Raw genomic sequence first — 5,934 nt, 5'->3', positions numbered from 1 at the left:
GGCGCGGCAGTACCTGCTGCGGGCCTGCGAGGCCGAGGGGGCCCAGCTCGGCACGGTCAACTTCGGGGAGCTGGACTTCGGGGAGACAGCGGTGCTGGACGCCTTCTACGACGCGGGTGAGCAGGCTGGGCTGAGGCGGGGCCGCGGGCTCAGGCGGCTTTCGGCTTTCCCCTGCCCTGTGCCACCTTCCCGGGTTTTGGCGGCCGGCCGACCTGGGGAAGGCTCGGTAAAGGCGGTGTCAGAGAGGCCAGCGGGGGGAACGGGTGTGGGGTCACAGCCGGCCGACCTGGGGAAGGCTCGGTAAAGGTGGTGTCAGAGAGGCCAGAGAAGAGGGGGAACGGGGCAAATGTGAGACTGTGAGGGGGGTCTCGAGCAGAGGTGTGGAGACAGGAAAATAGCTGCAAGGGGAACCTTGTGTGAAGGGAGCAAGAGCCCGGTCTTCAGGAGTGTCCTGCACAAGGATGAGGAGGAGGTGTGAGAAAAAATTCAGGCTCTTACACGAGCTCTTTCAGTCACCACAATGTGTTGCCCCAGCAGGACTGTGAATTCTATGGTACCCAACCAAGCCCTAAGGAGTAGCAAAACTCGTGCTAGTGTGTTTTGCCAAGAACCCTCTTCCAGCCTGGTTGGGAGCTTAGAGCGAGACGTAGCATGAAGACAGGCCAGCCAGAAGCCTCTGATCTGGCTTGGCCAGATGCTTCATGTTCACCACTCTAACTCCAGACCTGGACAGTGAAATTGGCTTGCATGCAGACAGGAACAGAGCGATCCAGCATTGCTCTGAACAAGGGAGTGTAGAAGCGTGTCCTGAGGAAGAAGACTTGTGAGTGTTGCCCACCCTGTCCAGGCTCCAGCTGGTGACTGGTGTCTGATGGTTCAAAAGAAAGCTGCTGTCCCTTCTCCACTCAGAAAACATCTGGCTGGTTGGGCAGTGTGGCAGAGAATTGTGAGCTTTTTGAGCAAGCAGAGGAAGCCCTTGAGTCAACAGGTGTCATTAAAACTCATCAAGGTGAGTATGTGGACATGTTGCAGACACACAGACATAATTTTTCTCATCTCCTTATAAGAGGCATTAGGAAACTGGGTGATTCACAGACTCCAAAGAGGGGGAGTACTGTTAAGTCCATGTTGACTTAACATCTTTCACAAGAACAACTTTGTTTTGCTCATGAGATGTGTTAAAGAATACTTCTTAAAACTTGTCTTTAAATTCTCATATGATGGTAAGTCCATTTCATCCTGATAAGTACGCCAAATACTGAGGAACCTCACATCCTTTGTTGTTGTTGTTGTTTTTTAACTTCCCAGTCAGGGGATTTTGTTATATCTCTGCTAGCAAGGTTCATAAGTGTGCAATAAATAGATTCTTTGTGTGTCTTAGTACACAACCATAAATTAGCAATTTCTTTCTGTATCTCCAGTATTTTTGTAGCCCTTCTGAAGGTACACATAATAGTGTACTGATGGTCTCATCAATGCAAAATTATTTCTCTGTTTCTACCAATAGTCCTATTAATGTATTATGCACACAGCTGCTCTGCATTGTACTGAGAGCTTGAGACAGTTATTTAAAATGTTTTCTTAAGTTGCTGCATTCTGAAGTGGGTGTCTCTTGTCTGGGGATGTGGCCTACCTTCGCAGACTTTTGCATTCAAGTCATCTTATAGGACCAAGATCATTTTATCAGTGATTACTATCACTTTGTAAAGTGCCTTGTTACTGGATACTCCTGCAACACTCTTATGTCCAGGTTTAGTCAGCAAATACTTTATATAATTTTTAGTGTCCATTAAAAACTAGTTGAATAGTCCTGAACCAGGAATTGTTCCAAAGGAGACTGTCCAAAATAGTCTTTGTGTGGATTTCTTTCCGGTAGCAACATTTTGAGATCAGCCAGGGGGACAACTTTTTAATCTGTATGTATGTAATGTATGCCTTTATTTGGCAAACTTTTTGGTCAAAGCATCCTTTAATTATAAGTTACCTGTATTAAGAGAAACTCAAGTGTATTAGCATGAGTCACCTTTATCAACTAGACCTGCAAGCTGTCAAAAAGCAGAGAGATTTATTTCTCTGTATATACTTTTTTGAAAACCATGTTGAATGTGTTAGTAGTATTTTAGCATTAACTCATTGCCAGGGATCCCAAATTAACTGCCATAACTGTAATGTTACCCGGAAAATGCAAGCATCCTTAATTAAAAAAAAAAGCTGTTAAGTATAAACAATCATTTTAATAGAGTATTTATTTTGCTCTTCTGTTGTTTTAATATTTTAACAAGTAGCTCTTCTAGCATCAACATTTTTAATAGCTTTTTTGTTCTTGCATTGCTGCAGTTACTCTCTCTTTTTTAACTGAACATCTCTGTAATTCCCTTTTATCTTTTTTTAAAATAGTCAGGCTGTACTGACATTTGCCCCATCCTTTGGAGTTTTCCCAATTCCTGTGGTATGTCTAAAATTTATGTTCAGAGAAATCCTCAGACAGAACCTTTAAACTTCTAAAATTATGCTGGCACATTGAGATGAAGTGTCTTTATCTTAGTACTTGCTGCTTCATTTCCTCCTACTACATGCTAAAGATGGGGAAATTTTTGGTTCCTTTAACAGTGTCACATGGAGTAATTGCATCTTCTTGCTTCATTCTGCAAAGGGACAAAAAATATCCATTACACTTTTCACTTTATTGTTTTGCTTTCCTTTTTTTTTTTTTCTTTTTTTTTTCTTTTATCTTTCTGGTATCAGCTAGCAGTGGACCTACATTTCATATTGGATTTTCATTACTATGGATTTTAAAGTGCTGCCTTTATTTTTTTCAGTTCTCATTTTATATACAGTGACCTGTCATTGTTTCCTGAGAACTTTTGTTATGCCTTTCTTGTTTTCCTGCTCTGTGTTGTTTTTGAATACATAACAAGCTATTATCCAAAAATGCTGAATCTGATAATTGTTCATTTACACGCGATATTCTTAATCCGCTACCTTGCAATTTCTTTAATCTTTGAAAAATCAGTCCTTCTTAATTTCTATATTTTATAGATACAGTTCATTGTTGCCATATTCTTTTTTCCAGAATAATGTGTTGGGTTGGGACTGTTGGCATCTATTCAGTTTTTAATGAAGAACAACATTAAGAATGAGTTTTAATATGAGCAATCCTGTGATGAACTTTCTGTGTTAGGAAATTACTGTGTGTTTACTTTTAAAAAAAAAAAATCTAAAGAAGTTTTATTACAGCCTGTGTAAGTTATCGAGCAGATGTTTCCCATACTGAAGATATCTATTATAATGTATATTTAAGATATCTATTATAATGTATATTTACTTTCTGTACACCATGGGCAGAACCTTGAGAAGCAGTTCCTCTTGCTCTGAGAGTGGGAGTTCTCTAAAAGATGCTTGCCCGTAGCCATCTCTTGGTTTACTAGTTGGAACCTTAACCAGTAAGCATCTACTAATGCTTAAAGACTGAGCAGTGAGGTCCATCTTACAATGTAACAATGTTACAATAGTAACAATGGGGTCTTTGATAAAAATGCTAGCTGTTATCCCTTTTTCCCCACTCTCCCTGAAATTGTAGCCATTTACTTCATGTCATGACCCCCCTCCCCCCCCCCGGCCCTTGTAAGCTTATCTATTTTATTTACTATGAATCTATAATATAATGATTCTTGGAATTGGTACCTTTGATGACAAAACTAGCAAACTTTAAGGACAGAGTACAAAGAAAAAGATGAACTCTTTTTCCTGTCTGCAGGCAGATTTTCTAGTAGATGATTTTTCAGTAAACCACTGAGAAGAGTGCTGCAAAACCACCTATATTCCATAATAAGAGTATGATGTCTCTTCTTTCCTTGAGTGTGCTCATTACTGACTTCCCATCATTTGAAATCTTACCATGAATGGAAGTGTGACTTATGCCTTCAGTTAGTTATTGCAGACCAGCAGGTAATGCAGAATGACCCTGATCTTAAGAAATCACTAAACTTTCTAAGATGCTTTGCTAAAGGGGAACCACAGCACTTGCGAGAGCAAATTTACAACAAATTCTGAAATAAGGGCTTGATAACAGAAAGATGAGGTCTCTTTGCTTGGTCTGTGCTAGAAACAAGCTGTCAACAAAGTAATTTATGTTATGCAGAAGTGGGTGATGGTATCTACCTAACAGAGAAACAACAAGGATGCTTGCATCATTGACTGTATCTCTGGGAGGAAAGAGAGAGGCAACACTTATAGACTGAAAGCCACAGATACTGGGCATTAGCATGAAGCTTTTTTGCACAAAATAAAAGCAATTTTACACAGGAACAGTGAGCCTAGGAGCTAACTGAAGATTTTTAAAATTCTTCAGAATTATCCCATGTAGAAAATCAAATTACAGGTATTCATAAACAGCTTAAGGAACATGGTGAAAAGGTAGCATGGCTTGGTTAGTGATGTTGCAGCTAGAGTGATTCAGCCTCTTTGTGCTCTTACTATAGCTGCAAAGGATCTTTCTGTTCTGGATGTACTATGAAAGCAAACATGATGTCAAAGTTAAATGTCTGACCTGTACCTATGGAAGGGTGATGCTATATAGAAAGAGATGTAGCTTTCACTTGTCTGCCTGAAACTTACTGCCTGAAGTGCTACAGTGTTAAGTGAAGGAGTGGCCTCTACACTTGCATGAGTTTTGGATGTTTCCATTTTGGTTCTATGCAATCCTGATCATCCTTTTACCTCATGAGGGATGTACAGCAATCTGTTTTGAGGCTTGGAATATTTCTTCGACCATTTGACCACAGCATTTAGAGATGACTGCAGTCACTGAAGTCAGCAGGATGAAAGTCGACTGAAAGGAAGACATCTAGAGAGAGACTGGAGTATTGAGGAATAAAGCTAAAAGTTTGCCTGAGAAAAATGAGTATTCCTCTGACAATCCAGGAAACTATGTCAGATCATTTGTGAGTGTAGCGGAATATTTTGAAGTCTGTTTCTGTTGTTTTGCTATGTATGAACTTCTGTAACCAACATCCTGCACGATAAGGCAGCCCCAAAATGCATTGTCTGATATCTGTCTCTGCAGCCCCATCTTCACTCGGAGCCGATGTTAGACTTGGGAGGGGGCCCAGACAGAGACTGAAGCATGGGTCCTCCTTACTTCTATACTGTAGTTGAACCACTCTTAACAAAACCCTAATTTCTTGTCCCTGCAATTCTTTTTCTTCATGTTACACCATGAAAGGGGGAAGGAGGAAATGTATGTTCTGGATCCTAATTTTCAGGCTCTGGCAGCCACTGAAGAAATCATCATTGCCTGTACCCAGCTGCCTGCCCTGAAGCCCTCTGAAGGCCAGTGTCCCCACTTCAGAATTGGCAGGGGCGCTTTGACTTCTTCAGCCTAAAGGCTAGTATGTCAGGGTACAGTAAACATTTGTCACTAGTTTAAGCTAATACACGGCATGGTAACTAATGTAGCTGAGCTGGAAGCACATGCTTGTCTTGCTGACTCTGCTGCAGGGGTTGCAATCTCTGAAAGGAAGGTGAGAATGACAGCTGAGGGCAATAACTTCTTAAATAAATTTTGACAAACTTTCCTGCTGCAATTTATCTTTGCTCCTGGTGTGACAGTGAACAGTGGGGAAGGGGTTAAGGGTTAGCTCTCTGACGCTTAGCTCAGCAGGCAGGGTTTGCTGTTTTTCTAGAGGAATACTTAATATTTTTTCTTTCCTTTTTCTTCCCCTGCAACTGGTTCAATGGCTAGGGGTGTATTTGGTTTAAATCATAGAACAGTTTGGGTTGGAAGGGATCTCTAAAGGTCATCTAGTCCAACCCCCCTGCCGTGGGCAGGGACATCTTCAACTCGATCAGGTTGCTTTGAGCCCCGTCCAACCTGACCTTGAATGTTTCCAGGGATGGGGCATCCATCACCTCTCTGGGCAACCTGTGCCAGTG

General features: G+C 41.5%; 1 protein-coding gene across 2 annotated transcripts in view; it reads left to right on the top strand.

Annotated features, from left to right (window-relative positions):
* The first annotated feature begins 18 nt into the window (after positions 1–18).
* The window catches only part of MAP3K15 (mitogen-activated protein kinase kinase kinase 15), a 94,136-nt gene continuing 88,220 nt past the window's right edge, over positions 19–5,934 (top strand). The window contains exon 1 of one of the 2 annotated variants that reach the window (XM_019471428.1): positions 19–116. The gene's annotated coding sequence lies outside the window, so the exon portion shown is untranslated. The remainder of the gene's footprint in view (positions 117–5,934) is intronic. The other variant, XM_019471429.1, reaches the window with a different exon arrangement.

The sequence above is a fragment of the Aptenodytes forsteri genome, unplaced genomic scaffold (assembly GCF_000699145.1).
Source record: "Aptenodytes forsteri isolate BGI_AS27 unplaced genomic scaffold, ASM69914v1 Scaffold273, whole genome shotgun sequence".
Lineage (NCBI taxonomy): Eukaryota > Metazoa > Chordata > Aves > Sphenisciformes > Spheniscidae > Aptenodytes > Aptenodytes forsteri.
The sequence above is the reverse complement of the archived record's forward strand: the minus strand, read 5'-3'. Positions and strand labels throughout refer to the sequence as shown.